Raw genomic sequence first — 10,755 nt, forward strand, 5'->3', positions numbered from 1 at the left:
AATGACCATTTTGCTACTGTACATATCATTTGTTTACTTATTAGTTTTATTTACTAATAAAACTAAGCAAGCACATTTGCACATACAGTAGGTCTACCCGGAATTTATCCCCTGCATTTAGGCCAGTGAGTGCACTCACAGGAGTATGTCCCTATTAACATGCTTGTCTCTTGGTGTGTGAGGAAACCCGCATGAACACAGGGAGAACATGCAAACTCCACACTGAAAAGCCCCAGTCGGATTCAAACCAAAGACCTTCATGCTGTGAGGCACCAGTAACAGTGTCACGCTACCCTTTAGGATAGCAAGTTCAGGCAAATCTTGTCTTTCAAAATGTCCTGCAATCATGCATGATGTGAGTTACCTGAACAGTGGAATGTCCATCAGGATCTATCTAATTTATCTATCTATCTATCTAGTATCTATCTATACAGTATTTATCTATCTATCTTTTTATGATGCTTGTTACCTTCAGTGCTACTGCAGCTATTAAATACATCAATGAGTGCCATCTCAGCACAATTGCTCAGAATCACACACAGCCAAATGTCACAAAAATATCTGTCTCTGTATTGTGTCCATTACTTGGCTGGGATGCACACCGTGAATGCCTTCTGCAGAAGAATGGCTCATTGAGTTCCTATTATTTGATTTCAGTATTATGTCTAGTTGATGTATACACAGCAAATTTTTACTTTGTAAAAAACAACCTCTCTGAGTTAAATCAACACTGAGGATTTCGCTGTGTAGGATCTGCAACTTCGCAATCTTATTATTTAAAACTATACTATGCTGAATGACAGTCTAAATGTTCTTTGCAAATCTGAGAGACCAGCAAATTAGCTCCAGTTTGCCTTCTCTGCAAGGAGAAACTGAGCACTGAAAATGCACCCCTGAGAGTTGCTGCCACTGCCCTGGCTTCTCACCTTGAGAAAGCCCTGATGAACAGCAAGAGATTTGCTGAACACAGATGAACATAGCTCAAATGACAAACCTGTGTCCTCTGTCTTTCCCACAAACACCCATTGTTTCTCCCTGTGTCCCTGCCTGGCATAGAGTACACAGTGTATGACATAAAGTAGCCTATACTCTAAGACAGTTTTTATTTATTTTAAAGGCATTTTCCCTTTAAGAGCGTGTTTTAGCTGTTAAATCTCTTTTACTGCATTTGTTTCAATTTGTATCGACCATCGACGAGTAGTACAGTGTATCAACCATTCTCTGGTCTGGTCTGAGGAACCAAAAACAAAATAATTGTACTCTTATGTACAGTACACAACATGAAACAACAAAGCAATGTTGAACTGAACCTTGATACTACAACAACTACTACTACTCCTACTACTACTCCTATTACTAATAGTAATAATAATAATAATGAAAATTATAATAATGATAATAGCCAATTCGTTACTAAATAGAACATTTTGACAAAACCAATGGTTGCCAGAATTCAAATTGTTTTTGACTGTTGGCATGATTCATTGATTACTCTGATTGGGTCAGCAGGCAGCTACATAACGTTTCACCCTAAATGATGTGTTCCCTTTGAAGGACAGTGTGGGATATTTTTAGCTGTGCTATTTGGCTTTTCAATCCATACTTATACTATTGTTGGTAGTAATGAGATACAACTGGTAATGGGGACAGATTTGGTACTCGAAAACTAGCCTATATATGCTAACCCAATCAGACCAACTGTAGGTGGCTTAAGTCAGATTTGTAAGGGTATTTATTTTTTATATTTTTAGCTGTATCTCTCTTATCTTACCTGTGACTATCCTTTGTTTCCTGCGTACTGGGGTGCTGCTACGACACCTAAGTTTCCAAAGGGGGTGAATAAATTGTGTGTGTGTGTGTGTGTGTGTGTGTGTGTGTGTGTGTGTGTGTGTGTGTGTGTGTGTGTGTGTGTGTGTGTGTGTGTGTGTGTGTGTGTGTGTGTGTGTGTGTGTGTGTGTGATGGTTGCCAGTTTTTGACTGTTGGAAAACTTTACTTGATAAATAAAACACCTTACTGCAGTAAATTGTATCAACAAACCTGTATGTGCATTTGTGCACATAATGTACTGTACACTTACCATCACACAACATTACACATGTGTGTGTGATTGTATGGCTACATGACTGTCAATCATGATTACAGAGAACTTGTTCTACATGACATAGTATACCTGCAAGAAATGTCCTAGGCAGAACACCTGGACAAAATGTTTTCTGTCAGCACCATGCATAATGTCCCTATTGAATTACGACTAATGAGGAGCTACATAGAAAGTGAATCTCTGCTGTTATGTAAGACATTAGACACGCATGAGCAACACAACAGGGACCACAGGAGGCAACGCCTCTGCTCTGAAGCAACTCATGCTATAGGTAACCGGAAAGCTCGTCCCAAAACACACTCGCCCCAATTTCTTTCGCGGACTGCTCGCCCCCAGCAGTTCTTGTATTCTTGTTTTACTGAGGTTAAGGTTGGGAATAAGTTTAGCTTTAGGTATAGTTTTACTGAGGTTACATTTAGGAATAAGGTTAGGTTTCAGCATAGTTTTACTGAGGTTACGTTTAGGAATACCTGGTGGCGACCGTTCCGAGGTTGCCGGATTTGACCCAGGGTGGGAGGAGCATGTTTTGGGGCGAGTGTCCTTGTATTCGTGCTATACTGCATTGGTTCTCAAAGTGGGGTCCGGGACTCTGGGGACCTCCAAAATGAGTTAATATTGCATCAAAATCAGTTTAACCACTATTTTACACTTCGGATATTCCAAAATGAGTTACATAAATCTCCTCTTATGGGGATCCCTGGCACAAAATATTGTCAGATGGGGTCTGCTGCCAAATACATAGAGGATTTGTATTTATGTTTTTGCTGGACCACAACGGCAGTTCCAGCCCTACACGCAAAACTCTCTGACTGAGACACTGACTGAGTTACACCATTGGTCGGCCGGCTGAGTGTTGGTGTTTTGGCTGTTGGCGTTGCGCTTTCAGAATGATTCAGCACAGACAGATTCCTGCTGTATTATGTTATTAGGGGCCATGCCCACAGGGGTCTTCAATTACAGTATTACTGTATGTCCTCAGCGATCTCATCTCAGAAGCCATTTAGTTCCACTAAGCTCATTTCAAACGCATTGCTCGCTAACACCAGAATAAATTGCTGGGAAACGTCATCACTTGTCTCTCAGGTCAATGAGGAAGCGAGAACTCTCCCACTCATTACAGGTAATTTTCTGAGATTATGGATATAATTAGCGACTTTGCATGCACGCAGTCATGAAAGAAGTTGTTCTTTGTAACGATAAGGCGTGTTGTGCGTCATTCAGTACCTATACTGCTGAATGTTGTAGTATACGTTTCAGCACCACAGAGGCGTATGGAAAGCCTGGTGCAAGGTTAGAGAGAGAGAGAGAGAGAGACACTGTGTTTGCAATGTTTTTGCATTTTCTGTCATGGTGTTGCATGTATTCTCCATACAGGCCGTTTGTGATGGAAATAATGATATTTAGCATGACATGTTGCATTGGATGTGAGTTGTATTCAGATTTTAGGACCCATGTAAGGGCCAAAAGGGCATTTTTCTATGGGCCCACTACAAGGGCCCATGTCTATCGATGGTATCATATGTGTGGTGAGCCTGTACTTTAGTTATATACTGTAAGTTCATGTAGGCCTAAATATATGGTCTTTATAGCCATAGTTTGTATTATTATTATTATAATTAAGTAGGAGGAGCATTTCAAATGAGGTCAGCTAGGGGCACCACACTGTTAATTTGGGCCTGTCTGTTGTCTTTCATTCTAGGTTTTGTTTAAATGAAACCTTTCCTTAGGTTTCTGAAGCACATTTAAATCAGTATTTCTCATTTAAATGAAACAACATTGCTCATGGAATTTAAAATTAAGTGTTTGCTATGTGACTTCATATTATTATAATATCAGCATGGACATTTATTTCATACTAGATCAAGAGAGAAGATGACCGTGAGCAAAACCAGTAAATCATAATTAACCAGTCATAATTTAGTTTTATTAGTGCATGATGGCATGTATCGCTGTACTGTACATTGAATGCAGTATTATCTCCCTGCTTTACTGACTACAATGTTTGCACTATTTGCTATACTGCAGGAAACAGGGGAAACGGATGACATAAGCATCACCTATTGGCACTTGACCAGTTACATTAATTTTGGCTCATCGCCAAGCGGTGACTGTGATATATTCTGTTGCTGTGTTTGCCGTATCCCATGGTAGCTGAGGCGCTGTGGGTATCGCCTCAGTGCTGTCTGCGAGAGAAAGTAATGGCCTGCAAAAACTGGGATAAGATACTGTACATTCATTTATTATACTTCGTCCATGCCAACATCATCAAAAACAAGGGTATTCCTCACTTTACCCTCTTTATTACTTTCTATGAACATACTGTAGGCCTACTTTAGTCTGACTCTCAAGCCAATGGCACATTTTTCTTAGCTGTCTTCAAATGTTTGTGCTACCATCTTAAACCCAGAGCATCACAACATAGTTTATTCACTGATTATATTGTCTCCTAATTATTCTACCTTGACCATTAACTGAAAATAGGAGGTTAATGTATATGTGTTATATATATTGACCACTAAGCAGGGGGAGAATAAAGATGAGGCCCCGACACCCCCCTGGGATAAAGGTCACAGGCTGGATTACTGTGAGAGTACACAGATTTAATTAGTCTCGGGGGATTTGCGTGTAAACAGGAACACGATCTTGTGTGTTCAGATGTCGCCATGGCAATTATGACCTCTCAATGCAGAGCCTCATGAAGTTCTGCAGAGTTGTGGATTTCTGTGTGTTATATTCTCTCGCTTTTGTGAATAAAAAAAATACTGTTATTTTTTTGTTACAGCCTAGATGTAAGGGAACATTTATGCTATCTTGCGATGTAATCTACAGAGACCACCCAATAAAATATCCTGTATAGAACAATAGTGTCCCACTGTCCCAGACACATGCATGCACAGATTGCACGCACACCACACATGCATACGTGCATGCACACACATGCACACACACACACGTGTGCACACACACACAGACACACACAGACACACGCCCACACACCAGCACGTACTTATGCAGCTCTGCAGCGTTTTTCCGTTCAGTTCAGCCTGTTACATCATTTCACCTCAGGTCACCACTGGAACACGCACCCTTTCACCTTTCAGCCGACCTCACCAGTAACCCTATACTGCCCCAATGACCACTTGGTTACTTTATTTTCACGCATATTTTTAGGCGTCCCACAGGGCTTCGCACTCGGCTCCTTGTGCGTATGACCACCTGCTGTGAGCAGTCATTAGGCTGACCCATGCAGTCTAAATAGTATAATGTCACCAGGTGAAAAAGATATAAACTTAGAAATGACACGCTGTACACCGGTGTCGCTTTACTTGAAACCGGATTATTCATGCGTTTGTGTCAGAGAGGCCGAGTAACACAAGACCACGATGTTAGACGTACGTCTGCATGCTGTAGCCTACATTTACAATGAGAAGAATATAGGTGATGCCCATAAAAGCTGTAACTACTTTACTCCATCACTCAGACGTATGCCCTAATAGCTCAATGGCAAAACCATCTGCACATTTAGCTTTCAGAACAACTCCCTCCAGCTACACCTCATACCTAATTTATGTCATACGACAATGTCACACGCCGAAAATAGCACATAATAAGCTCACAATGTGTTGCATGAGCTATTTGTCATGGTCATATATCCTAAGTCCCTGCACTTTTCCTTTTACAGTATATATATATATATATACATTTTTAATACTGGTTCCATGCAGAAGCTCAACTAAAGCCTCAACTAAAGGGGGGTTATTGGCCAGTTGCATACCTCAACCTTTTAGCAATTGTGTGTGTCAGCAGCAGCAGTGCGTACTGGCTGCATGATGCTGTGTTTGCAGATGGAAACCCGAGGGACTGAGGCTCTTTGCCATGACACTAAAAACAAGAGCTGCAGAGTCCATTATTAGCTGCTCAAGACCCTGAAGGGCAGTTACTCATAGAAATATTTGACTCACAGTTGCAGTACTCCTGACAAGAAAATGTTTTTACTTATTTGTTTAAACCGGTAATGTCTATGTCACTTCCTTCCAGCACCTCTCAAATCAGAAATGTCCCCATCTTATCGGTGTCCTTGAATAAAATGCATTGCATAACAAGTGCTGACTAGCACAGTCTTGTTGTAGATGTCTATCGGGTATACGCATGCCAAATCTCCTTTTCCAAAGGCATTGTTGTGCAGACATTGGATTTTGCACTGTACATGGAACTCAGTGACCCCTATAGCAGCGCTATTGTGATGTCCTGCTTCAACACCTCCGGTCCAGTCTGCCCAATGCCCACCGGTCCCATCCCTTGCCAAGTCTTGCTGCCCAGTGCGCACACTCCCAGGGGAAACAGGTGGAGATAAAAGACAAGCGACCCAATCGCTTGTAATGTCTGCCTTCCTTCGCCCCGAGCCCTCACTGCTGCCACTGCCAATAATATTTCCTTTGCAGCATTCTGATAATGGCTACAATCATGGTTCAAAGAGAGTTCATGCCGCCCTTGATAAACAGCGCTCAATATTAGCCCCGGTGCTTGCCAGAGCTGGCGCTGTCGGATGCTGGGCAGTGTGCATGCAGCAAGCACCTCATTCTCCCACCGAGACTGATGGAAAGAGGAATTCAATAATACGCGTCTGCAAATGCTTGGGCCACTGAATGCAGTGCATTCCAAAGAACGCCCGGCGGAGGCGAGGAATGCTGCCCGCCACTGAACTGAGTCATATGACCAATGACCATAGGAAACACGAGAGGCATTTCCTGTTTCACTTGGGCCACACAGCTGAAGCCTGATTTATACTTTGTCGTACGAGGGTCTCTCACGCCGAAAATAGCTGATCTGCAAGCTCACACCGCGTCGTATCCGTGGCACGTAGTGAAAACTAAAACATAAATTTCTCATCTCAAGACAACAAGTAAAGACCTGATGCAATATTGTCTGGTCAAAACTGAAAAAAGAGAGAACCCCCCCCCCACACACACACAAAAATAGGCCATATTCAACATTTTCTTGAAACGTACCAATTTGAATCAGGAGGCATGTTCATTCATACTGCAAGGCCTGTGATCACCTACAGGCTGTTCAGCTGTCTTTTATTCTTATTTCATCACATTCACTTTTTTAATTTGTTTAAAAAAAAGGCAAGAAGCTGATATAAGCTCAGAAATCACACACCACCTGAACCATATTCTGCTTCACCCCCAGTATTCATCAGCGCTCTTAAAAGGATCCCTGGATGATAAGCCTTTTATACCTTCATACATTATGATTGCCCTCTATAACTCAAACTAGACATTTAAAAACACCTTAAATATTGTATTTATTTTAGAAATAGTTCATCTTTTACTCAAAAGGGACAACACCCAATGATGTCATTTGTCCATGTATGGTCCAGCCCTATGGAATGCATGTGCAAATAAGTTTAAAAATATATATATATAGATTGTTTTGATGCTCATATTAACCTTAGGAAGTTTTAAATTGTTTTTTAGTAAGCACACACATTCCATTGGGCTGGACCACACGTGGACGGATGACATTATCAACTTGCAACTATTTCTAAAATAAATAAAATATTTAAGGCTTATTAGCCAGGGATCCTTTTACATTTAGTTGACATCAAAGTACATGTCATATTTTAGGCCTACGCCGTGGTATGAAACGTACCACACAGTGCTAATGATCACCAGTTCTACATATAGCAAAAGCTGACATCTTCTGACCTTTTCCCGTCCTGTCATGTTGTCTACAGTCTGTCATTAAAGTCTTTCTGTATGTAGCCTATGTCTCTTTTCTCTCCTCCATATGACCTTTACTTGTAAATTATAGACTTTGGCTACACTATTGGACTAAAACTGCAAACCTTCGGCAGTGTGGGGCTGATCAGTGCTCTTGAAATCTCTTTAATTTGCGGTCACAGGTGAAATGGCTGCTCCTGTATGACTTTAACCTTGTGTTAAAATGTAATTGACAGGTCAGTGTGTCAATCCTACCTTATATTATATTGTGCTCCACCATACAGTAATTTGTTCACATGCCTTTCTGAATAGTGGCCTTTAATTGTCCTTCTGCTTCCTCAGCCTTTCCTGTTGAAAGCAATAGAAAATGATAGCTCACTTGTTAGTTACGGTAGCATGCAGCTAGTGGTTACTGCTTTGTTAATGAGTGCACAAAAGAGAGAGTACAAAGGCTTACATGTCAAATATGTGTGTCTGCAGTCAAATTACAGAATAAGATCATAAGTATTCCTGAAACTGATTTGTGAGAATGCCCGACTTGCGGCTGGAAACAGCACAGAGGCCTTGAGTAGGGTTTAACACGAAGGTGTACTTATTCAGCATATGAACACACATGCAGCTCTTCACTCAGTTCTCTCACTAACAGACCTCTAGATTTCACTGGCAGCAGCAATTTATGCCCAGGTGAGCTAGACTGCACCATTCAAATAGGTGTGTTCTCAAACAATACAAATAAATACATTAATACATACTGTAAATAAACACCATAAATATATAAATACACATATGATATTAACAATCTTAATGAACTGTGCAAGTAATGATTCCTTCTCAGTACAACTTAAATATCATTAGCAATTACCAAAACACATCACAACCACCCCCTCTGCCACCCTGACTATGGTCCAGCCCAATTATACTGGAAACACAACAGGTGTGTGTGGTTCAGTATTCAATCAAACCTACCAATCACACTTCCCATACTATTGCACTGCACTCTAAACATCACTCTTACTATTGCACTTGCTCATCATTATTCACCAACACCAAACATTTCAACAATAAGATCATGACTGTGCAAAATGTAGCTGTGCGAATTAATAAAGTGCAAACATTTATTTATAAAATTTGGGCTAGAATTAAAATCTAGAATGCCTCAGAATACGATTACTACTTTCACGTGGTAGGCTAAGGTGGTTTTGGTTCTATGAGAACCATTTAGCAAGAATACCATAGTGGAGTAAAAGTACAATATTTGCCTCTGAGATGTAGTGTAGAAGTAAAAGTATAGACAATTGGAAATACTCCAGTAAAGTAAAAGTACCTCAAAATTGTACTTAAGTACTGTACTTGAGTAAATGTAATTAGTTGCTTTACACCACTGTCAGTCGTATGCATGTTACACCTATTTGGAGCGGGCTATTTAAACCTTCCTGCTTACCTGCTCATTGTGCTTGCTGCTGCTCTGTTACTTTGCTGATGTACTATTGTTGCTATTTTGTGCTGCCGTAATTTTTTTGTATTTCAATCCAAGAGATGTCTGTCTGAACTGCTGAGTTAATGGACGACTTCAGCCATTTTCTACCTTTCTTCATATAACTGGTCCTCTAATAATGCTCAATATAATATGGTACCATTTTGTCTACTCATTCTGTGTCTCAGAGGAGGGCTGTGGACAGTTCAGAAACCCGCCCACCAGTGAAATAATCGCTGGGGAATCCAAGCTAATAGAAACGGCAGGCTTTCTATTACTGGAAAGTTAGCACGCTATAATAGAAGCCATTGTTCTCGCTTTAAAATCAAATCAAACTAGAAAAAGTGCTCCTCGGAGCACAGGTCTCCGCCAGGTCAGGTAGGTTATTGTGGGCCAGCAATGTTCGGAAGTCGCCAATCAGGATGGAATATGCAAAATCGGACAGAACCGTTTTGACTTGACTATAGAGATAATGTGTACCGATTTGCGTGATGTTAGGACCAAATTTGTAGGAGTTATATAAAAAAAAAGTTTAGAAAAATTCGGCCTCCTGGTGGCGCAATGTTAAAAGGGTGTCATTTTTTCCTCAACGTAGTGCGAATGTGCATGCAAAGTTTCATCGCAATCGGACGCTGCATTCATGATTTGCGGCATTTTGTTCAAAACGGGCCACTCCTGCAAACTTTAGATTAAGAAAGGTTGAAAATGGATGAATTCGTCCTTTAGGTGTCTAAATACTGTTGTGATGAATGGAGAGACAGATAGATGTGACCACTATAGCGCATCAGGCAACTCTACCACCCATCTATCACAAGTATTTCATCATATGGTATCAGGCGACATAAGCATAGCCGAAAGGTGAGAGACGACGCATCAGTCAACCACTCGCATCAGTGAAGCAGATTCCATTTGTCAGGCTGGGCAGTGTAACCTTGTGGTAGCCTATATGTTACAGTATACTGGCTCACATGTATCTTTGGCTGCTCTCTACATGTGATAGGTGATGTGCATGCTGTACTTAGGCTACTATGTACACAGCTGTGGCATCATTCAGTCAAGTTGTTGAAGTCAAGACACTCACTGGGGAGAGGTTATTCATACATTGCTTAGGTCAGGGTTTCTCAAAGTGGGTGCCGCGGCACCCCAGGACCTTGACACCAGTCCAAGGGTGGCGCGGAATATTTTGATAATATTTGAAATTGACTAATATTACTTATAACATTATATCATATCAGTTTTAGTGTCAACAAATACAAAGTAATTTTTAATCAGTTGTAACCGAAAGGGATATTCTCTCAAGTTTTCCTTGTGACATATCTCGGAGGAAAGAATTTACACATTTCAACTGCCATGTTCACAGTACAATGATTTGTGTCTCTATATCCGTCAAGAACAAGAGTAGTAAAACATTTTTGATTCATATTTACCTGTACAAAAGATGTGACAATGATGA

The sequence above is a fragment of the Gymnoscopelus braueri genome, assembly GCF_963280865.1.
Source record: "Gymnoscopelus braueri genome assembly, chromosome: 15".
NCBI lineage: Eukaryota > Metazoa > Chordata > Actinopteri > Myctophiformes > Myctophidae > Gymnoscopelus > Gymnoscopelus braueri.